The following is a 26,439-nucleotide window of genomic DNA, read 5'->3' as shown; positions in this document are numbered from 1 at the left end:
TGCCAATGCGTCAGTATACGGCTAACTATATTTATGTACATGGGTTCTTTAAACACGTGTGTTCTAAAGACATCATATTGGTGAATTGATACCAATGCGGCGTATAATGTTAACTCACTCACCCACAAGGAGATGAAGGGAAAATAGTTGTCCATCTCACCTGAACCATAAAAAGTTCCATTCTACTCTACCCACTCTGTAATGCAAAAGCCGTAACATTTCTAGATTTTCCCAGGTTCTGAATCTCCAACCAGGGGCGTAGCTAACACTATTAAAAAAAGCCCGGGCTTACACATGATTCTTGCTAAAAAGTTGGGCAAGCCATCAATACTATCTAAATATAAAGCTTTGCAAACTATCGGACTTACACCAAAAACATGGCTTGCTACGCTCCTGCCCACCTTACTGTTTCTTCTTTTTAACATTAATAGAGTTACTACAAAAACTAGTCTCACAGACTAAGTGTTAATCTTGGGAAGATTTGTTTAGCGCTAACCAAATGTTCTGGTCTCGTAATATATGACAGTTTATACTTTTTAGAACAGAACTTTATTATCAATTTTGACTAAATTACCATGCATCATTCCTTCTGATCGTTGATAGTCGCGTAGGGAAATCTCCTGATAGTCGAGTAGAAAAAATATTCTTAGTTTGTTGGCAGAATCTCTATCTTATCTCGTTGATTTTTTATTTACCTTTATAATGGGAGTTCGCTATATCCACAAAAAGTCCATGTAATTTGCTCGGAAAATGTTGCCTAAAGAAATTGTCCTCGGTGAGTGATTGGGAAAAAACGGTAGAACTAGCACAACAAAGTACCAGCCTCCATAATCAACCCAACATCGGAATCATCCAGGACTTTGTCTAATCCTTGACTGCCTCCGAGATTTTATGTTCGCGGTTCCATCTAAATATACCTTGAGGCACGAAACCTAAGAACACAACACGACGCCAAAATTCAATAATTCCACAATGAGCCTAAATGCCACGACAGGATATAATCCAAAGCTCAGGGGTGCCATTTCTTCGTTCCATCTGCCCCTCACGCAACACAGTCTGTCTCTGTGTTAATTACTAAGCCACTAGGTGATACGAAACTCTCGTTTGCTATCAATCATATCATTTTCCATTCCAGCTAATGGCACCAACATTAAAACCAAACACTGTACCCGAATTACATCAGAATACGTCCTGAGGGTCACGCAGAAACAATCGATACTCACGTTCTATGTAAATATTTAAACATAGCATGTAAAACAACAATTATCCTCTACTGTAGTGAGCGTGAAAGCACCTCGACGCGTTACCACTCCTTGGAACTACACGCCTGAAACTACCGCGCATGCGCACTGTTCAACAAAACCAATAACACAGATCGCGTGGTCAGTTATAGGAAGCAAGTTGTGGAGAGGAGACATCTGAACGCGAAGGATACTCAACTTCGTTCAGCGTGTCACACAAACTGTACAAGGTTTAAGGTGAGTAGATATGTTTCCAGTATGGATGTTGAACGGATTTGGCAGACACCATCCTGACCGTGAACTGTGTTGTTTTCCAACTCGGCCGTGTGGACCGAGTCTCGTCTGTCACAGAGTTGCACTTTGTTTACAACTTTAGTGTCGACAGCGTATTCGATATGGCGGGACTGGCTGCTATGGGATTTATCCCCCAGCTATGTCAGTTAGGGTTTTGGACGGATGTTAGGATAATTAATCGATGTCATCGATTATCTGTAGTCAGACAGTGCTGGATTGATTACTATTGATACGAACTTTCTTCTCGGTCAGCGTGGAAGTTTTCCTCCGAGGGTTTACTTTCTGGCTCGTGGTTAATGACAAATACTTAAACTACAACTATCTTCAACAATTATATAAATTATATTTATAAAGAATTTTAAGATACGTACAATTATGACATTTCCAGTCAGTTATTACGCTTATAGTCACGACAAGACTGAAACACAGCCTAATACTCTAGCGTGTTATTGTTGTGTATACTTTTCAAATTGTGGCTTAGCAAACATCAAGAAGTTGGTGTTGCAATCAGCATTATCGAGCTATTTACCAGAAATGCCTAAGCATCATTTTTAAAGTGGCTTTCATATTCAGTATTCTTTGGATTCATCCACTTGCAATTTTCATAGAAGTGTGCCAATTATGTAACTCTATCAAAGCTATTGTGGTGTATCCAAATGTACCAAATAGAGCTCTTCTAACATTTTGAATTCTTGAGATTGCTGGTGGATTCTATCTCAATATTCGAAACTGCATTAAAAACTCATCTTTTCCCAATTGCCTTCTCAAAGCTACTCTAAGATTACTGTGTACACTGCTATTATTTCCAACTCTTGGTGTTTTCTCCTATTCAAGACTCTTTCTCAAAGGGTCGTTGAGCACCATATGGTGGAAACAAGGGCTATACAAATCATTATTATTAGCAGTAGTAGTAGTAGTAAGGGGTAAGTAGACAAGTATTTCAACTGGGAAAGCAATATGTGAGCAATTTGTCCGATCACATTCACAGGAAATTTTAATTATTACAGAACTTGAGATGTAGTTGGTTCACACAGAACTAGAACATTGGTTCATCGGGGGGGTGGGGGTGGGGGGACTAAAGACCACATTGAAGTTAATGTTTTGCATTGGCGGAACACATGCAGCACCCCCCACCCCACCCCCCTTTGAAAATTCCTGGATCCGCCTTAACCTTCCCTAGTTGGTCAGTTAACTCTGCTACCTGAACAAATTACAATCATGATGAAGTGTAAATTGATTATTTGGTGAAGAAATTTGCTTCCTGATCTGGCTTTTTAAATTTTCAAAAATATCATGTCAATCCTGTACCACCTGGAGAAGGGAGAAGATCAGCTCTGTTCAGAGACCCAGCTGATCTGTTTGCTGGACTCTAAGGCAGCAGCCTTGATCCTGCTGATGAGGCCATATGGTTTAGTGATCACACGATGTAACTGTTGTGTAGGTCCGGTTGCTTTATCAGTAACACTGTAAACAGACAATTAACTACTGACATCACAAATTAATTAGTGTTGCTTTCAAACAGTCAACTTTCTGATTAATAGTCTTAAGAAAGCAAGCATTGTTGCTAATTATGATTTTTTTTTGCAATTGATGGTATTTTGACAGAAACTAATATCTGGTTCAGCAACATTCGACTGTAACTCATCGGTTGTCTTCATAATGTCTGGTTTAACAAGGTTTGACCAACTGGTACCAGTACATAATTATGTGTATATCTGGTTTAACAAGGTGACTGTAGATTGTTCCTTTTCCATGTTGATGTTTGGTTTGACACAGTTTGACTGTAGATGGTACATTACTATCATATCTGGTTTAACAAGGTTTGACTGTAGATGGTACATTACTATCATATCTCTTTTAACAAGGTTTGACTGTAGATGATACATTACCATCATATCTGGTTTAACAAGGTTTGACTAGATGGTACATTACCATCATATCTGGTTTAACAAGGTTTGACTGTAGATGATACATTACCATCATATCTGGTTTAACAAGGTTTGACTGTAGATGATACATTACCATCATATCTGGTTTAACAAGGTTTGACTGTAGATGATACATTACCATCATATCTGGTTTAACAAGGTTTGACTGTAGATGATACATTACCATCATATCTGGTTTAACAAGGTTTGAAAGTATAGTATATTTAGGTTGTTTTGGAATTTTCTACATTCTCTCTTGAAGATTTTACATAACCTCATGTAGGTTTATCGACGGTGAAGATGAAAATGAACAAGCTAAAGTTCATTAAATCCCTCCCGGAAAAGCTTTGACAGCTGAGAATCTAAAAAATAGGAAAAATACCAAATAAATTGTAAGATTTAATTTTATCAAAGCTAACAAGCTCAAGATAATACCTGCTTTTTCAAAGACCTGCAATGAAGAAAAACTATAGTAATTAATTTACAATGGCGCAATGTCAGATGAAGGTGGAATCCATTGTTGAAGAAAGGAGATATCTGATCAGCATACAGAAGATTGTTTTAGGACGTCTTGAGCTGAATCTCATTGTGATACGAATTCATCATGATTTGTCGCATGCTGCAAACAGCCGAAGCACAGTTTGTGTCCAGATCAGTTGTAATTAAATCTCTACCAGATATGATCCTGATTTGGTCTCATTCCTGATTAGTGTGCGATCGTTAATGGTGGCAGATTATTCTGCTGGCTGGTGGGTGTTATTTCTTCTGGTTGTCAGTGTGTATTGTTCTACAGGTGGTTTAGTATTAGTTACTTGTAATTGTTACCAGTAATTTAATTAAAACCTCAAAACGCTTTCACTGCAATAAATTTTCTGTATTTAGCGAATCTAAATAAATTACCTTTGAAGTGTTAACATTAACAATGTCAGAGGGTGGAGATGCCACGTGTTTACTCTGCAGAGTTGCCTCCCTTAGTCATGACAGGATCTTATGTTTGTTGGTTTGAATAAAACCTCTGATGCAGCTCAGAGATTACAAATTCTTCTGAGGGTACCACATATCGCGTGTTCAAAACTGAACTTGTCCTTGAAAAATATTTCACATATATCCCTTTCTCCTTGGCTCCTAAATCTCTCTTGTTTAGAACTTCCTGCCATTGTTTACCTGTAGAAGTAGGTAGGTGGCACCAAATTCCACCTGAAGAAAGAATGTGTAACCTCTGCGACACATGTGATGTTGGCAAGGAATTTCATTAAATTTTTCTCTGCCCTTTCTTCTAACATCATTGGAAAACTTATATCCCAAACCATTATGTTAAAAAAAGACCAATGTGGTAAGATTTAATGAATTGTTTAACTGTAAACGAATTAGTGTTTTAAAAAAACTGTGTATATATTGTAGTACTATCATGAAAACTGTACAATCTTCCTTGTAAACCATCCCATGTATTCTCAACTGTATATTTGTACCTCTTATGCCGAGTGTCCCGGCCTGAGCATAATAAAAGTTCTGTTTTGTTCATGTTCATTGGATTGTGATCATCATCACACTGTGTGTTTTGTCTTTTTCTAAACTAACCTAACATGCACCATTATTACTGAAATATTATTCAGCATGGCATTATAACAAACACGTACATTCACACATCTGTTATTCTCAAGAATAACGTATACATTGAGATTATCCATCTCCTCTCCAAACACAACAGGAAAGTGTAATGGTAAACCAGTCCATCTGCCTGGTTCAGCTCCTCCAATTATGGCCAGTAAATGTCAGATCATGATTCACTTGGATCATCCACCAATGCCATGTATAGCAGAGTCATCAAAATAACCCCAGTAAACTGTGCTCCCCTCCAGTCGTCAATTTCAAATCTATTAACACTGTAACTATCAGCCTGGTGACCAGGAATAGAAATAATTACATTGAACTTAAGAGCGAGTCGAGATTCCATTTGGAACACACGGAATACTGTTATTTTGTAATCATCAGCAATGACCTCTCTGCTGAATTGATCACTGATTGTTGTCTTGGGTTTTAGCTTTCACCAGTAACAGGTCGTATAGTATTGATCCATGGCAAATTTTGTCATATTTAGATATAATACATTGATTTCTTCTCATGGTGGGTCCGGAGGTTGTAGCGTTAGGTTAACCAGGAAGTCGCAGGTACTCCAACATGTATACAGCCAGCAGCGATGATGATAGTTGTAATACTCACAGAATATTGGAGTCTGTGTAAAGGGTCAACCTTTGGTGTTGCTAGGCAACATGACAATATGTCTTTGTTTATGTAATATATCCGTATCGTCTCTGATCAGACATCATAAGTCATGGGAGGATGCTGTGAGCTATATAGCCTTGTCATGATCATGTTATGGAATTCTATTTCTGGAGATCATATGAAGATCTACGCAGAATTACTGATTATTTGTCAAGTGTGAATTCTGTTTGTAGGTCTGTTGGAGCTGCGGGGTATTTTCCACATTGGTTCATAGGAGTGTGGTTTTACCTACTAATAGGTATGCTCAGAATTTACGTTAGCTTGCTAGGTGAGGTGAGGTGAAATTGGGTTTAACGTCGTGCTTGAGAATATTTCGCTCATATGACGACGTGCATGCGTGTGAATGTGTATGTGCGGCTGCTTGTACTAGCCCAGACTGAAGCTGGTTTTATAGTGCTAGCCCACTGAGATACCCTGCCGCAGTGAAGCATGAATACCCCACTCAGACACATTATACTGACTTTGAGCGGACCAGTCCTTGTTGTACCCATTAATGCCGAGCGCCAGGCAGGGACCAACAAGTACCATATTTTAACGTTTTTGGGTATGACGCGGTCGGGGATCGAACCCGCGACCTTCCGCTCTCCGGGCGGACGCTCTAACCACTACACCACGGAGGAGGTACCGTTAGCTTGCTAGCCAGAGACTAGAAAATTGTGCCAAGGGCCAGCGATGATCTAAATTCTAATTATGATATTGCTTGTACAGCATTGAGTACCAAACTCTCAATCAGATCTCACTCACTCAGTATTGCTACAAATTGGAATTGAAAACAACTGACAGAAAATGTAATCATGATGAGCCTTTTGTCTCTTTAAAACAAGACTTTCTAAAATCTCAGACCATGAGTGAAGTATGGTTTTCACTACTCCTCTGGACAGCATGGCAGAATTGATGAGGCTAAGTGACATTGTTGCCATTGAGTCAGCATAACCCTCGGACATGGATTGGTGCACAGACTATCAATCGTTGGTTTGTTTCAGTGAGTGAGTGGGATGATTTTACGCTGCTTTTAGCAATATTCCAGCAATATCATGGTGGGCAACACCAGAAATGGCCTTCACACATTGTACCCATGTGGGGAATCAAACCTGGACCTTCTGCGTGACAAGTAAATGCTAGTTTAACCACTAGGCAACCCCAACGCCCCCTCATTTATTTCATGTCAACGTGATTATTTACAGCCTATCGCTCTATAGCTCAAATATGCTGAGTTGGGCATGACAACAAACACACAACACTAAAGACTTTTGTGTCAGATAATAAGATCATCTTCAAATATTTTCAAAATTCATTGTTATGATGTTAATTACCAAGGACTGCTTCACAAAAATTGAAAAAGGATAAATAGATGATTCTAGGTTTGTAACCTAGCAGCTAGATCATGTTTCTCATTGGCAATAATTGATCAAAATGTAACCAATATCTTTTACCCTGAGGGAACTCTGATTAGCAGCCTTTCTGTTTACCGAAGTGAACCCAGAGTCCAACATATTGATGCTCATACAGTGAGCCAGTATACTTATGACTGACTGCTGATTATTTAGTCCTGGGTCCATTTCCAAGATGAATATTTGATAGTGCTGATTTTGTTTAAATCTCAGTGTGCAAAATGTATGCTGATCCTATGGTCCCTGTCTAGTAAAAATTTGTCAGGACCACTAAATGATCATTTGCAGTGGTCCTGTTGGCAAGTGAATTTTGTATTGATAGTTAAGTAATTCTACAAATGTTCCTTTAGACCAGTGAAGTACAGACAGGACCACTAATTATAGTCCACTCACCACTTGCTCACTGGTCCGGTGGTCTAGTTGGAAATTTTGAAGGTTTCTGTCCCTGAAATCTATGCTTCTGTTTAAGAATTGGTCCACAGCACCCTGGTCATGAGAAGTAACTTGATGGATTGGATGGTGAGGCTTGGTGACTTCATTGTTTGTGTGTCGTCGTACGTTGATTCCTGCTCACAGGATCAGCTGAATTGTCTGGTCCAGACTCAATTATTTAATGACAGTTGTCATTTACTATGGATTTAATTTGCCATTCTTGTCATGTCACCATCTCAGTACCAGATGAATTCTAAGGTACAATTATCAAAATTACATTTATGAAATTTTTACCTGTTCGGATTTGCAAGAATAGCTGGTTTTAGTCAGCTGTGTAATGATGCAAAGAAAGCCGATAGTTGGTATTTTTTAGGTGAAATCAACTTGAATGACATTTTGAGGTGTTTATTTATTGATGGAAACAAAGTCTGCATGCATGATGATAACACAAAACGATCATAGTGTGAAGGCAATCATGGCTCATAAACAGGGACACACACTTGTGAAAATCGTAGGGCTTAGATCACTTTGTGGAATGGAATGGGAGTTACAAAAGTCATAGGAGTTCAATTACCTTAAGGAAGTGGATCTGATCTGTTTTCAGACAGTTATTTTGTCCTTCTAGCCATAGTTGGAGAATGTTAAGCCATGATATTGTTGGGATAATGCTAAAAGTGGCGTAAAACCTCAACTCACTCACTCACTCACTCACTCACTCACTCACTCACTCACTCACTCACTCACTCACTCACTCACTCACTCACTCACTCACTCACTCACTCACTCACTCACTCACTCACTCACTCACTCACTCAAACCTCTAGCTTGGCCCTTCATGGCTGCAGCTATGTGGGGTGTTACCTGATATTTCTACACTGTCCAGTGCTCACATAGAGAGTTTTATTTTGTGTGTGTTGGCTAGTGATGCAGTGATGAAAGAGCAATAGCCATGAATGTGTCACAGACTATCCCCAGTAAGTCAAATTCAATGACACAATTGCATCAAGAGTTGTCCCCACTTGAAACCTTGTATGATTAATAGCAATAATCATCTGTTATATATTTTGCGGTATTCACTGGTCACTGGATCAGTGTGCACTAGATTTGCATTCTCAACTCCCTGGGGAGAATACAACCTGAACTGCCAGTGTTGTGCACGAAGGTTAACAGTCACAGTACCATCTCATCCTACTTATTAACTGCTGAGAGAACGGAGACATATTTCAAACACAGTCCCTTGCCTATGGAGACTGTACGTAAGCTATGTGCATTAGGCCAGGAACAAATCCCCAGAAACTCTTAACTTGTTTAACTTGAGTTATTTGTGACCTGTGTGCTGTACAGACGTCCGTGTGTAATGTTATTTGTGATGGCAGGAACGTTGACAGCTCGGACCAGTCCAGCATCACTGTGCTAATTAACTGCATGTTCTACCTGAAGACTTGTAGCAGTACACAGAAACCTCTTCAACATCCATGTTCCTCCCTCAAGTAAGTCATAGCCTCTACTGCCTGAATACACTGATCCGTCCTTGATAACAAGCAATGACAACCCCCACCCCCAGAGTTCCGAGAACATGGAAGTCCTCTTCAAGAGATGCTTTGGGGAGACATGCCATTAGCTGCAGCAGATGATGCATTGGGCATATAACTTTATTACATCCATCCCTGTGGGACGTGGGTGATTTATTGCCTCTCTGCAGGGTTGCGCTGCATGTTTAATTCAGCATTCCCTTGAGGGGTCTACAATGTTGAGTGTCAGGTAGAGAGAGCAAGAATTGAACAGACGTGGGGATACATGCAGGTCCCTCCTTAACTTGAACTGAACTCGTCCTTCGTGTGTTAATTCATCAGTTACACAAACAGGGTCATGTTAACCTAGAAAAGACACGTGTACACAGAGTGAATGGTAAAAACATGGCCGCTTATATACAGGAACTTGCATGTGTAAATAGGATCTAGGATGTGGACCAGTGTGGGCTATTTCCTGGGGCAATACTGGGAGAGTTGGTGCATTTAGAATAGAAATTTTAGAACTGGAAAAATAAATCAGTCATCCCAGGTTACATTCTTACATGCTGTATGTTTAGTTTGACTTAAGATTGTTAGTAAGGGCCAAGTGAAGTTGTTTTTTTAATGTTGTTGGAGGAAGAGAAGGGAGGGGATAGTGATTTCTTAAGTCCCAAATCTTTACTCACGGCTCCAGATAATTTTTCAACATCAGGAGTACGTACTCCTTTTTTCCAATACTGGAGTACTGGAAAACCTTAAGAGTACATTTAGAGTACTGAATGGAATTTAATGGAGTATCAGTAATCTTGTGATTCATTTCATATATGCACCACAACATTGCTATGCTTAAGTAAAAAGGTAAAAAAACAATAAAACAATAATTTTTCAGAAAAATACGTCTGTAAATGATTCTAAGACCGTACACCGTTGCCGTGGTGCATATCTTCTACGTTTTCTAAATTATTTCCTACCGTATCGTGCATAATATTTATCCGTACATACACCAAACGGCCCTTATCTGGAGACCTGTTTACTGATATGCAGTGAAAAAAGTACTTGACAAAGCAAGAACATGAAGAAAGTGCTTTAGTTCCAGTTCAGCATGGTCAGACTGCTGTCAGCCATTGCTTTTAGCTTCATTCTCAAAGTCAAATATCACAAATACTTAAGCATCCTGTAGACTACTAGCATGAGGATCGGTTGGTCACTATGGCTGCTGATTATGAGTGGTGGTTGGAAATATGACCTCTCTTTTGTGTCACCCTACCTTAATGTATGGACCCTGAACTGCATTATTGACCACAGGTTGGTCTAATCAAGGTTTGAATGTTACTGCTTCCATTATTCAGTTGCAATATTGCTCGGAAAAAACACAGCTGAAGCATTCACTGATTCAGTTAGTCCTCAGGAGACACTGGTGACCGAGTCCACATTTTGCTGTGCACAGTTGCATCAGAGATCCCAGAAATCTATGATCATGGTTTGAGGTCAAGTTTGATGTGATTATGTTTCTAATTCTGTCAGGATGGATTTCACCAAAGGGAGAAAGGTCCAAGACCTGCTTCACTTCAGGCACCACTCACTCATCAAGCTGGTATGGTGTGAAGTAACTGAAATATGTTTGACACAGTTTTACAGTTACGCCACTCTCACTCACTTTCTGCCTCTAATGACCTTTAATACTGATGCCCAAATTTGTAGACACTACTTACATTCAGCACTTAAGTAGCTGTAACACTAAGATGATCTTCTTTGACTCGGTCAGCACTCAGAAGTTTCAGCATCATTTTCAAATCCAGTGTCGATGTATCTCTATAAATCAGGCTCGGACATGATAACCTGACTCTATGGGAATGTTTTTCTTTTCTTGCGTCTCTTCAAATGAGTCGACAAACAATCCCGTCAGCAGCAGACCTCCAAAACATACATTTCGCTTCGCCTTACAATCGACTAAGTAAATTAACTATTGCCATGATGTTTCTGTTGATTGCGGAGCATGTTCCTTTGAAATAGAAAGAAATCAATTATTTAAGCTATTTCCCAGACAATATCTGTTTGGCGTAATGCAGAGTGCCGACCCCATGATACCTATCACGCTTGTGTGATGTTTATGTGATAGCTGGGCCAGATGATGTCAGATAATTGATTTTAACTCATTTTTTGAATCCAGGAGTGACTCGTTTCTGATACTTTATCTATTAAGGTTTTTGTCAGAAAAAGGTCATCACTGAATTGGCCTCGTCATGGATTATTTGTTTCAAGGAAAATAGTTTCCTTTTCAGTGGAAGAAGTAGAATGGGCATAATTGGTATTTTATGTTTTCTCTTTTTCTAAACATCATTTAACAATTGAATTGTAATGGAAATTTTGTAGGAGCCAGACTTGACATGTTTTAAGTGTAGCAGGATGTGGAGTTATCCCACAGATTACATCCTTACCTTGTCAGCTTCACAGCTGACACGGTTAATATCTTTAGTTATTGTAAGTCTGATCAAAGTTGTGAACCATATATATAGAGAATCTCACCCATGTGTCTACTGATATCAATTATATCAATACGAGTTGACAAAGTTACTAATATCTGAGGTTTTGCCAAGGATATTTTTACTTTTATCAAGAAGTGTTGATATATTTGATATCAGAAGACATAAGGGTGAGATTCGATTTATCATAAAGAAAATCACTCCTCATTAGTTTTCAATGAAAAATGTACATCTGAACATTAGATGTACAGTGCATTCATGTCATAGCATTGTGACATCATCAAGTTTATGATGTCATAGCATTGTCAGGGTATTGTACAAAATCTACTGTCAGAACGATATCTCCTAGCAGATATTGTTTGATATCGCACAAGCAATATCACCAGTGGAACACAGTGTTGGATGATAAGTCTTCTTATTAGGGAGTGACCTTGACTTAAAACACTTGGATGCTTGGAGACCTTCAGTGGTATATTTCAAGGGTGAGGACATATGAGGTTCCTGTGACATAATGAAATGTTGTAATGTACTGTAAGATTTGATCATTATTAAATTCAAGAGACCAATATATTGCTTCTGAAGACATTGGTATGGGGAATATAATGCAGTGTTAATGGAGTTTTCTGTACAGCTGTGCATACTTGACACATATTTCAGCTTTCTGTCTGATGACTTCATTCCCTGCACATGTACTTTATTGAACTTTAAATGTCTCCCCCCGTCCCCCTCCATCTAATCCAAAATGTATACAATTAAAACCAATTTAGCTTCATCTTTTTTGGCCTTTGTAAAATAATGTAATCTAGCATTAGTGTTTGACATGTCAAGTAAAAAACAAGTTGTTACAGTAAATGAGATAAAAACATCTCCAACATGGAAGCCAGATGTGGCAAGCAAAGGCCATAACTACATTAAACATTAAGCTACTATCCTGGCATTTTCTTAACTCAAGCCTGCCATTTCCCAAGCAGTCTGTTTTTCTACACCTGCCAAAACATACCAGTTTTACATTTCATTTGTCAAGAAAAAAATATTACATCGCAGCTCCCAGAATGGCATAACTAAATAAAATTGTCAGTTGTTTTTCTCACATTGGGATGTGAACAACATCACAACAATGGTTATGGGAGTATTAAGTTCATCAGTGTCACAGAATGCTGTATGTGGAGACATATTGGAGGGTAATGTCCTGTAGTGCAAGAGAGGTTGTTTCTTAGGCACGCTATGGTTAGTTATATACATGATACACTCAAATCTACTGATTCCCAGTACGTACATTGATTCATTTACAGGATTTCTGTGGCCCAAGTGAGAGAGTGAGTATGGGTTTATGCTGCTTTTAGCAATATGTCAGTTGACACCAGTAATGTCTTGCATAAAACATGTTGTGGTTGATATGTTTCCTAGATTTTGTATATTCAGCTGTTGTGGCATCAGGTTTGGTTGTTGAAAAAGATTTTCAGAATGCAGGGCTCCAGATAACTTTTGGTGGTGTGAGTGTACTTACACATCATATTGCAAGTGGAGGTGTACTAAGAATTGTGAAGGAGTACTGACATGTTTTTGTGTGAGCGAGTTGATGTGGTTTGTTTAGACAATTCATCGATCACTATTTCCAACCATGTATTTGTATTTGAAGACGCGTGAGAAATAACTGAGCGACTGTGTGATGCGCGAAATGTCAGGTCCGACTGGATATAAATAGGAACAGTGTAGTTTTTAGCCAATCGAAAAATAGTGATGCATATCGTTGCATGGCAACGCAAGGGATTCCTACTGTCGGGGTTTCCTTATGTGTCAAATCCTGTTTCGCAAAGAAACTCTTGACAAGTATTTATCCGAAATAGATTTCCATTTGCACGATACGCACGGAAATTAATTGTTAGACGTACGAAGGTATTTATGTGCGTACACGATACTCTTGAAATCTTATATTGTGTCATACTTAATTGATTTTGAGGCGTACATTACGCCTGTACGCCCCTTATCTGTAGCCCTGAGAATGGCCAGTAGATTGGTTGATACATGTCCAGATTCCATAGAATGATGCTGATGACGTCAATCACTGGATTATCTGATCTAGACTTGATGATTATTTTCAAACCACTATCAGTTAGCTGGGGAAAAACATCAACATTATTTCAAGGTTCATGTGGTTTATTTGGATTCACAAACTGTTCCTATGTGGACATTTTCGATGTGTCAAGAGCCCGGTCCAATGGGTCAACTACAATTATCAACAAACAAAACACCTACTCTTGTGTAAATGATTTGGTCTGGCCTAAGTATAGAATTAACAATAAGATAAATATGTAAATTAAATGTGTTGTGTTTGCGGTTACATAACCTAAAGGCGACCACAAAAAGACAAAAGTTTGTGTAATATTGGTGAATGTAATTGTTACGCTGCTTGTAATGTGTATAGTGGAAGACCCTACTTTTAAGCAAGACAGTCAGAATTGCAACATTTGTGCCCTAAAGCTTGATTGTTAGATGAAAACTTAATTGGACATAGAGACTACCCTAGCTGATCGTCAAAACGATGTATTTGCAGCGTGAAATACAAATATAATTTATCGAATCGTTTAAGCAAGATAAATTTCCATCGAAACAAAATTTATACATTCCATCAAGTGTGCTGAAAGCCTGGTGATAAAATGTTCAATTCTGTAGCATCATTGGCCATGGTGAAGAAATAGCTTGTAAAAAGTACAAACGGTCGTGTTTAAAGTCTTCGCTCAAACCAAACTCACTATCTGGAAAATACATGCACTAAAACCACTCAAGAAAAAGGATATTAAAAGTAACATGGAAGCCTGAAAATTCAAGTGAAAACACTTAAAGGTGTAGGTATTGAACCGCCTGATTTCCTTGAGACGCAATTGTGAAAGGATTCGCTCAGGCTGAAGACCAGCTTTCATTTCACTTCGATCTTCCATTGCCTGCACTGAATTGATTTGACCTGAAGTAATATTGCATACCTTTTGCTGCAACAATTCCAGGAACATTCCAGATTTGGTCAATAAGGGTCCCATTAATCTATTTTTTAATGTTTACTGAAATATTCATTTATTCTGATAAAAAGATACTTTGCACAAATACACAGTTTTTTCTTAATGATTATCAATGACTGCCTTTGGGCCATTGAGAGTATTTACATGTATTTTAATCATTTTCAATTATAACAGTTTCAACTTAATTGGTGTTCCTGAACCAAATGTTATTGGAATTTATTCCAAGCATGTAATATATGAAATCACTTTCCTCAACAATGGTTTCTGGTCAGCAAATACATTCATCGTTGACTGGCAATCAAAGGTATGATTATTGGCGACATTAAGCGTGTTTATGCGGCATTGGTTGGAATGATAGAAATTACTCATGGTTTTGAACATCAACGATAATATTGTCGAACTGATACATCAAAGAATTCTACAGCAGGTCATTTATTCTTAATCACATTCCTGTGGCAATAGCTGTGGGAACATTAAGAAGATTAGTTATATGGATGTTATGAATTCTTCAGCATAAATCCTATATTTAGTGGGATGTACAGACAGTGTTAATGACATATAGATGTTATCAATATACATGATTGTCTATGTCAACATGCTTCCAACCCTTTGACATATTACAGACTGAAGCTTCATCATGACATCAGTGGTACAATGTTAAGAGCAGAATTTGGATTCAAAGAACCTGGAGATGAAATGGTGGTAGGCATGCATGTAGAGATCCCACAGCAGAGAGATTTTTTGATTGATAATATCTGCCCATGTTGCCTGAAGCCAAGTGGGGAATGACTCTGATTCACAGCTTCAAAGAGTTCCGTGAGATACAGGGGAAATTGACTGGTAAATCTATTCAGATTTATTTCAGAATGACCTTGCATGGAATCTGCTTTTTAGGGTTGTTGAAATAACATCAATAGGACCTTTTCCTAAAAGCAATGTCAGAAATACAAATGTTGTAGTTCTTGCCCAGACTAACAATGTTATCACAAACCTATGGTAAGATGGTGTAAGGATGCCTTTTGTCACAGATAGACAGTTGCTGTATGAAGGATGCCTTTTGTCACAGATTGTCTGACCTCTGGACAGAGAGTTGCTGTGTGAAGGATGCCTTTTGTCACCGATTGTCTGACCTCTGGACAGACAGTTGCTGTGTGAAGGATGCCTTTTGTCACAGATTGTCTGACCTCTGGACAGACAGTTGCTGTGTGAAGGATGCCTTTTGTCACAGATTGTCTGACCTCTGGACAGACAGTTGCTGTGTGAAGGATGCCTTTTGTCACAGATTGTCTGACCTCTGGACAGACAGTTGCTGTGTGAAGGATGCTTTTTGTCACAGATTGTCTGACCTCTGGACAGACAGTTGCTGTGTGAAGGATGCCTTTTGTCACAGATTGTCTGACCTCTGGACAGACAGTTGCTGTGTGAAGGATGCCTTTTGTCACAGATTGTCTGACCTCTGGACAGACAGTTGCTGTGTGAAGGATGCCTTTTGTCACAGATTGTCTGACCGCTGGACAGACAGTTGCTGTGTGAAGGATACACTGATCCTTGGACAGAAACTTGTGAGCTATGCCTGTTGTCACTGGTTGGCAGATCCTAATATTGAACAGGCAGACAAGGGTGTAGGATCAGAGGCCCTTGTGTCACTGCTTAAACATGTTAAAGGTTTCCAAATCATTTAACCTCATGTGTGTCAGAATTGCACTATCCTATATGTGTTTACACAATACCAGACATTCTGGACATGAGCCCGAGATAGCTGAGAGCCTTGTGTTTACCTTGTTTTGCTGTTTCTCAAGTAAAATCACAAATCATACACAGAAACTTGATATATACCGAGGTTTAGATGATTAATCTTTCTGTTCAAGTTGCATAGTGTTTGTTAAGGATATATGTCAAGTTGAAAGCCGCTCCTCCAAGCCTGAATCAGGAGCAAGAGCCAATGGTCAATTTCACTAGTCACTTTACCCTTTTCCGATAATTTCTTAATTGACAGTAAAGAAGTAGGGCACCGTCTGAGGCAGTTGTCTTCCTCTGAGCATTCTTGGACAATAAACTGATGGAAGGCAGGCTGTTTGGTTACTCGACAGGTAGGTATGAAAATCAAATAATTAATGTTTTTTGGCCTTTTTAAGCATCTGTGAAGAACATAAGGGTGTGGGTCCCATTCCACAAACTGATCTCAGCACTACGGCTGTTGTGAAATATTTTTGAAACATGTTAATTTATCATTCATATTGCATATTTTAAAACCCAAACAGTCAGATATGTTCTCATTGTTATCTTAAAAGAACAAACTGCCCTGATTCCACTGCCAGCACATATTCATATTGTAATTACTTTCAATAAGTCAAGCTATAGCTGTGAGGGCAGAGTGGGGCGGTGGGGTAGCCTAGTGGTTAAAGCGTTGGCTCGTCACGCCGAAGACCTGGGTTCGAATCCCCACATGGGTACAATGTGTGAAGCCCATTTCTGGTGTCCCCCGCCGTGATATTGCTGGAATATTGCTAAAAGCGGCGTAAAACCAAACTCAGTCAGTCAGTCAGTGTGAGGGCAGAGTAGAGAGATACGCCATTTCTCTTTGTTTATGGTCATCCATGTACATGACATTGAAGCAATTTTCTGAAATTCTGGGTGTACTGAAGATATTCAAAGGGGCATTGTGTTGTGTGGAAGTGTAATAGTTTATCAAACAAATGCACCAAGTGTCAATTCTTCAAATTCACAAGTGATAAGGTTGGTTAAGAAGGAGAAAAGTTCTAATGGCAGTGTGGAGAAAAGAAATGGAACCCAACTGGCCTTGCCACCTAGTGTTCTTGTGTGTCAAGAAATGAAGAATGGAAAAATGTCAGTGTGAAGAAAGTTTTTGTGTGTCAGTATTTTGGGATCTAAGGTTATTCAGGTTCTTTCAAATGAACATCTTTTAATCGGACAGGAGGACAGGATTCAACCTAGACCATGTAGAATAAGCTTAGTCCCTGAATATATACTGCATGTATAAAAACTACTAACTCCATTTAAATCGAAAAGGAGCCCCCAGTTAGTTGTGAGCCTAAACCCGAGAAAAGTCCAGATTTTCCTCATATAGGAATTAATGCGGTAGTAATTCAGTAGTTCAGTGACTATGAGACAGACAGGATTCAACCCTCTGAATCCTGCCTCTTGATGCACAACTGATGATGTTTTAAGTCCTGTTGTGTGTATAAATCTAAGATGAGTTACCATGGTTACTATGTGAAGAAACGTTGGTTTTTGACAAGTGTGAATGTAGTGCAGGGAGATTTATGATTTGACAGATTTAAAAAATATTCTTCATTGGTCTTTAATATCATGACAGGGATTGCATTCACGTCATGGTGCTTAACAGCAGATGATTGAAAGACTGACAGAATGTGGATCAAAAATGCTACCTGAGTGCCCAACCTTGTGTCACTCCTACTTTAGTGATCAGTGTCAGTGCCATAGCCATGTTGACGGCCTATATTAGAGAACGTGCTGTACGCTAAATGCCAGCCACTAATATCACTCTGATCATTACAACTGTTTAAACAACTACCGTATATAAACTGAACATGTGATGAATCAGACATTAGACAGTACAATTAATGCTTAACATTCATTTATATAGGAAACAATTAGTTTTATTTCTGTGCTTACAGCATAGGCGGATCCAGAGGGGGGATGCAGTATAAGGATGGCAGTAAAACAACTAATACTATTTATTAGTTTTGATAGATGTCAGGATAGCATGTAAGTCCTGATTGTATTTTTCTTTTTGAGTTTTGCATGTGCTAGATATACCTTGCTTTCCTCGCTGCTGTCTTGAATGACCTTGGGCTCATATTGATTAGACAAATATGTGTAAGGTCACTGGGCAAAAATCAACGTTTTCATCCATTGAATGTCAGTCTGTGTCATTCAATGTCATGGTGATCCCATGGCAAAGGCATGTCATCAACCTCAGCCTAAACATGATGCAGAAGCAGTGATTGTCTCCACGTCTGCTCTCCACGATGACATCAGGTCACGTGATGATATGATGATACTGTCCCACATTTATCATTCACATCTCCTTTAAGGTATAGGAGAAATTATCTCCTTAGCTCAGATCACTTTAGTGGTGAGATCACCTCAGTGCTAAGATCATCTTAGTGCTGAGATCACCTTGGTACCGAAATCTCCTTAGTGCTAAGATCACCTTGGTGCTAAGATTACCTTAGTGCTAAGATCACCTTGGTGCTAAGATTACCTTAGTGCTGAGATCACCTTGGTGCTAAGATTCCCTTAGTGCTGAGATCACCTTGGTACTGAAATCCCCTTAGTGCTGAGATCACCTTGGTGCTAAGATCCCCTTAGTGCTGAGATCACCTTGGTACCGAAATCTCCTTAGTGCTAAGATCCCTTTCAGTGTAATAGGGCTGAGGTCTTGTCACTGGTAACATTTGCAGATGTTGGTCAAATTTTGGAGTGTATATATGCCATCTTCTGTCCTGCAGTATAATTTGCTAAATTCTGATGCAGTATTAGACATTACCTGTAAAGGATTATGTGAAACATGTACATCTTGCAGACTCATATTGCAGCTATTTACATAAAACCTGTTTTACATTGGGAGTTATTTTGGTTTCCAAGCAGATATTTTCTTCTTATGTAATGACGCATGATGCATTAGTGCAAGAAGACATCATCGTGATCATAATATTTTTTTCGTTCGTAAACATTGCCAAAGTATATGATGACAGAACTTGACATTTTAAGTTACATCAGACTGACTGACTGACTGAGTGATTTTGGTTTCCAGCAACATCACGCCACTTTTACATTGTACCAAAGTGGGGATTCGAATATTCCAGCAACATCAACGCTTTAACCACTCGGGGACACCTGAAATGGGCTTCACATATTGTACCAATGTGGGGATTTCACCCAGCCATGAACCCTCGATAGAAAATAACTGTTTTGTGATAATATATGTCACACCCAGTGGTTCCAGTGCTATGAGCTTTTGCAATGTGAGCTTGGTAGTGATAATTATTGTCAAGTCTAAATGTAACGCTCAATTTAAAAAATAGATTTTAAGATATGGTGAATTTACTCAGATGTATGGAACATATTATCAAAACGTTTATCAGACCATCGGGCTGGCTAGCTGTGAATTTAGACAGTCTGTCAGAAATCAAGCCCTTCTCGGGCGGTCTGATAGGCCTTTTTTCATACACTAGATAAGACACTTTGGTGCAAGGATACTTATGGACAAGATCATGTATTTGACATAGTGTGACTGGACTGGGTAAAGTCAGAAGTTTAGAAATGGAGGTCACAGCCGACTGGAATAAATTGTGGCAATAATCACCATGTTCAATGCTATAACCACCTAGTGTTGTCATTGGTCAAGATCTGGATGAGAGGTCACCATGAGGTGACTATGTAGTATGGTTGCTTGGTCAAGATCTGGAGTGACCGCCTCCGTGGTGTAGTGGCTAGAGCGTCCGCCCGGAGAGAGAAAGGTCAGCGGGTTAAATCCCCAGCCATGTCATACCAAAAGACGTTAAAATATGGTACTTGTTGGTCCCTGCCTGGCTCAGCATTAATGGGTACAACAAGGACTAGTCGGGTCGGAGTCAGCATAATGTGTCTGAGTGGGGTATTCATCCTTAACTACAGAATGGTATCTCAGTGGGCTAGCACTATAAAACCAGCTTAAGTCGTCATATGAGCGAAATATTCTTAAGTAAACCCCATTTCACCTCACCTCACCTCAAGATCTGGAGGAGAGGTCACCATGAGATGACAATGCTAAGTGTTGTTGTTTGGTCAAAATCTGGAGGAGAGATCACCATGGGGTGACTATGTAGTGTCGCCACTGGTCAAGATATAGAGGAGAGGTCACGATGATGTTGCTTGGTCAAGGTTTGGAGTGACCGCCTCCGTGGTTAAGTGGTTGGAGCATCCACTCTGAGAGCGAAAGCTCGCTAGTTAGATCCCCAACCCTGTCATACCAAAAGACGTTAAATATGGTGCAAGACAACAATCAGATCTAAAAATAAAAATATTGTGGTTCCGATTCTGGTGCCGACCCTAGTTTTTTGTAAGGGTATGAATAAAATAAGCTTTCAGATACAATTGTTTTTGCCCGGCACCAATGGACATCGGTCATTCTGATAGAGAAAGTCAACAGAAGCTTGTTTGAATAAATAATTAACCATTGTTATTAGTTCATACTGTACTTCCCAAAAAAATGTGAAAAAAAAAGAATTCTGACCTACCAACCCTAAATTCTAAAGAGGTGTTATCGGAACCACAACATTTTTTTATTTGGCCTCAGTGGAATAATGTCACATGCTGGTTTACATGATAACTAAGGTGGCAAGTTAGTCTAACAGCTGAAGCATTGGCACATCAGACCAAAGACTGGGGTTCTGATCCTCACGTGGTGCTGCATGAAGTTAGTGTCTGCTACCTGGAAGATTGCTCAGGAAGATCATTCACTGTGCAGAGTTGCATCCATGGGCATGGCAGATATCGAGGATCACTGGAATCCTATTTCAGTCTGATTTGGAGCTTGTGGTTTTCACCAAAGTTGTAAACCATTTGAGACCTGCGTCCCTTTGGGCTGCCTTCCACATTATGCTCACATGCCATGATATATCTTGAATATTGTTCAGAGTGGTGTTAAACCCAACTCAATCATTCAGAAAGATCAATTGACTCATTAGAGCGTCTTTGGTTACAGCATCATGGAAGTGCCACTGAATATGATATAACGTGATCCACGGTGACACTGCACAAGACGTAATGAACACGATGCATGACATGGCCGTGATGGCTGATGCCTTCATGTAACTGGTGTTAACGTGCTCTCACAGCGGTGGCCCATCAAGACTGTCAATGCCCTATCACATTGTCTTTGATCACCAGATGAATGTCAGAACTGACAAACTGGCCAAACATCATTATCACATGATTCAGTGTCGATGCGTTTGTCAGTCAATACCCCGTGTCATCTGACCCAAGAAAGAGGATATTGAGCCAGGTGATGAACCGTTATTGACCAGCGGTTACATCACACAAGATCACAGGACTCGTATTAGAGGCTATTTCATCGCCAAGTTTGATGGGAATTATTTGTGGTAATGTAGATTTAGCCTTGTAATTAGAGCGTCTTTGTTGTAAAAGCTAATGTAATTTGTATGCGATATTGACTGAATTGCTTGTTAAGAATGTGAATTGCTGGTTTTCTCATGTTGTTTGGAAAATAGCCCTGAAATGGTAATAGCCGTCAGTGAGTGTATGGTTATGGGGGATTTACGTCTGCTAGATCACACGTCTGCTGTATTTTCTGTGTGTCTTTGGCAAACAGGAGTGAAAGAGTGTTGAGAGATAATGTGTACTTTACTGAGTAGATACAAAGGCAAAGGAACTTTCATTCTTTTTCTCAGATGTTTACCCGTTCTGATATTTCGTTTCCATGCCCTGTATTTTACAGATTTGTTTGCATTGACAAATTATGTTTTATCAACTCAAATTCCATCTATCCTTATCCAACTCTGAACTCACTCACATTAATATCTACTCCCTTATAACTCTTACCACTTACACGTTACCCCCATAAATAAAAATCATGACACATTAATTTTTAAACACCAACCCCCATTTGAAGCTTAAACTCATTCACTGTTTATTCTGAATCCTTGCCATTAATTCTAAACACCTACCATTGATTTCGACAACTACATTTAATTCTGACGACATTTAATTCTGAAACCTTCATTAAAATCTGAACACCTTAAGTAAATTCTCAACACATCCAGCATTGATTCTGTAGACAATACAAAATCAGAAATGACGTTTTTGGGTTTATGGAAACATGAACGCAGAAATATTGTCTTGGTTAGCCAATCAAAATACCGGGAAATTACTTGCACTTTATTTATTACATGTAGCAGCCAGAGTATTTTAGTGGCATGCAGGAATGAATCTTTTTGTAAGATTGCTTCTCTGTTGGGAGAGCTTATTTGGAGTGAGGCATTCATTACTATGAATAATTTACGTTCTTTTGAGACAATAAAACTGATTAAGTACTGCGTAACGACCTTGGAGCACGAAATGGCACATGTCCGAAGTGTTTCTGTTGACAAGACAAACAGCCAATCAAAAATAGGGCTAATGAATTTGAGAAAACTTCATGATCAGTTTGAAAATAATTGCATCTCTTTGTACTGTGTATCACTATCATGGTTCTTTGGCATATCAGAATGTGTTTGTTTACGTGAGAAAATGGTGATTGTAACAAATGTCCCAGAAGAGTTTCGCTCGTAAAATGTAGTTGTCATTAATCAAGCCTATAAAACAAACATCCTTGATCAACCCAGTCATGTTACCCTTGAAATGTGTAAATGTTGAGATTATAGAACTAGTTGTCCCAAGGTTTCTTGTCCATCATACGGATCACTGAATGTTTGCCATCCCTTGATGAAAGCCATCTCCTAAATATTTTCGTATTGGAACCATTCACACAGTAAATATTGCTGTAAGTCTTGTATGAATAGGAAGACTAAACTTGTCCTAACATAAGATTGATCCTTTGATCGTCATGACAGGATTATGAAGACCTGAACACACAGGTTAATAATTTTCAATTAGGACTCCATAGTCGTCGCTATTCATTGAATGCAAGGCTAAGCAATATAACACGGTTATCACGTTGTGTAACAAAATGCGATGGAATACTCATCGACAAGACTCATAAATTTGGAAACGCTTGTGTATCCTTCAAAACTCTGCAAATTGTGATTAGACTGGGCTTAGAGAATCCTCAATATACTGGTCATGTTTTAGACAGGATATTATCGAGCTTTCGTAAAGTTTCTCGTTGTTATGATTGAGAGGATGGGGAAGTCCCAAGATGAAAGGCTTAAAGATTTTTCCCGGGGATTACAAGATGGTCTCCTTGTCAGACATTGTTTGGAGAGCGTTAGATATTGTGGAGTAGGTTTTGGCAAGGGGTTTCGAGTAATAGTGTGTGATGGAGAAGCATTAGTCAGACAACTGGAACACCTTCAAGGCTCTTGGTCCCATTTTCATATTTTGGTGAAATGGCATTCTGACCCTGTTTTCTTAATGGGTTTGTTGTTACTTGTCAATGTTAAAAACAGCTGAATTTATGATGTTTATATGTTTCAAATGAGTTACGATATATGGATATTTTTACCCTATGGACATGCACATTTTTGTCTCTGGCTTATGCTTTGGTTTTATTGCGTCGTAAAGATGGAAAATGGATTCATTAGAACTGTGTACACTCTATATCAGGAAGCAGTTTCTGTTTTTACATGAACATAACACCAGAAATACCCATTCCAGTATCTGGTTGTCATAGCTACAGTTATGTTTGGAAGTAGGAACAGAAATGCAAATATTCATTTATAGTCCCAATATAACTACTCCACTGTCTGGTAATGTGGGGTGCTGGGAATGTATCATCATGACATTCTGTCATTAGTAACTGAAGGTTCTGTGTGTGTGCTTTGGAATGGTAAATATCCTGTAATGATCAAGCATTGTATTCACTTAGATATCCTCTTGGAGACTGATCTTGACAAGTTTCCTTGCTGAATTGGGGCGGTGGGGTAGCTTAGTGGTTAAAGCGTTAGCTCGTCACGCCGATGACCCGGGTTCGATTCCCCACATGGGTACAATGTGTGAAGCCCATTTCCGGTGTCCCCCGCCATGATATTGCTGAATATTGCTAAAAGCGGCGTAAAACCATACTCACTCACTCACTCCTTGCTGAATTGTACATATCTCCCTATAACAAAACTCAGCAATATTAAGTTAGTGATTTTCAGCATCTGAGACTAGCAGTTTGATAATGATAACAGTTATATCAGTAATTTTGTTCAGATCCCCGATGGTTAATTATGACTTGGTTGCTGATAGACAAGAATGGAACCATGTTTGTGTTTAACACTGAAAGTTACATCTACCTGACCTCTCATATTTTCTCTGGGTCTTCAATACATTGCTGCTGTCTTGAGTCCAGACGATTGTGTAAGTAAAACAATTTGTAGACTTTATAAAAAAATATAATCCTATAATTCTGAACTGTTTCAACGAGTTCAGGTGACTTTTGATCAAGGGCAAAGGTGCTGAGCCCAATTAGTCACATAATCCTTTCAATTTTGGTATATGTCCATGTTACGATAAACAAGATGCTGGACATCTACGCAGTATTCACTGCAGCAGAGTTCATGTGCTTGTAGTCATGGTAATGACTACATTCAGGCAGTAAGAAAGAGCTGTAAAGAGTCCGGGCTTAGAATTGGTTTTCAGCACCCTTTGCTTTTTGTACACAGGATTGGGTGGTCAGGCTCTGTGGTTGATGAATGTTATTGTATCCTTATTGTGTAGATTGATGCTTGTGATGCTGATCACTGGATTGTCTGGTCCAGATTCAGTTAAGTTATAGCTGAAATATTGCTGAGTGGGCGTTCCCCAACAAACAGTAAGAAAAAACTGTGAAGACATATGCTGAAAAGTGTTTATCACTTTCTTTCATTTGTATTTGTGCACAAGCAATTGAACACTAATTTAGTTGTGTAAATAGGCTGATTATTTGAAGACGTCTTGATCAAATTAAACTACTATCTAAGTCTTTCGAGAAAAAAAATCTACAAATTCTATCGGAATGAAATATGATTAGTCCATTCCAAACACTGACCAACCCTGGTGCATGGGCCAGGCAAAGAGTAATGAATTTCTTTCTAGTTAATTAAGTTGCCAAGGGCTCTGGCTTGAGAGCTGAAGCTGTACAGGGTGAGCTAAACGATGTCACATTGGGTCTCTCTCCTTCATCTAGGCTACCCCCACTGATCAATACCTGTTGTCACTCCAGAAGAGTAGATTGATCAGTGATTGCCGATTCATCAGATCTGTTGATCCAAGGAAATTTGAGCAAGTCCTGCTCATGCTGTGTGAAATTGAATCCACAGTTTGGGGTGTCCGTTGTATGCCAACAACGGTGTGTAGGTCATTCGCTGTCAAATTATACATCTGATGCATGGCACTGGACATGACCGTCTGCTTAATGGCTGTTATTTTGAGTCTGGCAATATTAGGGGCCATTTCTGGATACTGCGAGACATATTAGGTGATGTGCTGGCCACCTCGTCAGTTTGTGTTGACGTTGACCTGTCAGAAGATATGGAGAGGGATTACATCTGATTGGTTTCTTAGGGATGCTCAGAGACAATTGTTTATGGCATTAGAGATGCCCGATCGGCAACAGGAAATTGTGCCACCAGGAAAATAAGCTTGTGGTGAACATGTTTGACAACAGTATTAGTGAAAAGCATGCAGATCAAATCCAGAAAGCCCAAATAAACTTAGTGCGTTGTATGGCTGCGCAGCTTAAGATGCATCATAAAAGTCCACAAGAAGTTGTGTGGTGTGTTTTTTGTTTTGAATCTTCCTACAGAAACAATGTTTCTACTTGCAAGCGTTCCTTACGTATTTTGTAACTTTTTGTTATGATCACAGTGTTGAAATTTTTACAGTTATATGGTATGTTTGTATTAAAAGCACCACAAAAAAAACAGTGTTTATACAGTTACATTAACAACATGATTCAATACTTTTACATATTTTTTCCATGCTCCCTGAAATTTTCACACATTTGAGACAACGTATTTGTAAAATATTTGCCTACCAAATAACAGATATCAGCAGTATTTTGTCATCCATGTCACCTGAAGCACAATGTTTTCCCTCAGTCGTGATCGGGAATACAGAAGTAGCCGTTTTCTGTCTGAGCGAGCAGGTAGCCGTGAATGGCTATTAATGGCAGTGTTAATGACATTCACC

At 39.1% G+C, this 26,439-nt stretch overlaps 1 protein-coding gene across 1 annotated transcript in view; it reads left to right on the top strand.

Annotated features, from left to right (window-relative positions):
* The first annotated feature begins 1,364 nt into the window (after positions 1-1,364).
* The window catches only part of LOC124278444 (vitamin K-dependent gamma-carboxylase-like), an 81,822-nt gene continuing 56,747 nt past the window's right edge, over positions 1,365-26,439 (top strand). The window contains exon 1 of the mRNA XM_046714147.1: positions 1,365-1,478. The gene's annotated coding sequence lies outside the window, so the exon portion shown is untranslated. The remainder of the gene's footprint in view (positions 1,479-26,439) is intronic.

This window comes from Haliotis rubra, unplaced genomic scaffold (genome assembly GCF_003918875.1).
Source record: "Haliotis rubra isolate DU_JTF1 unplaced genomic scaffold, ASM391887v1 Scf237, whole genome shotgun sequence".
Lineage (NCBI taxonomy): Eukaryota > Metazoa > Mollusca > Gastropoda > Lepetellida > Haliotidae > Haliotis > Haliotis rubra.
The sequence above is the reverse complement of the archived record's forward strand: the minus strand, read 5'-3'. Positions and strand labels throughout refer to the sequence as shown.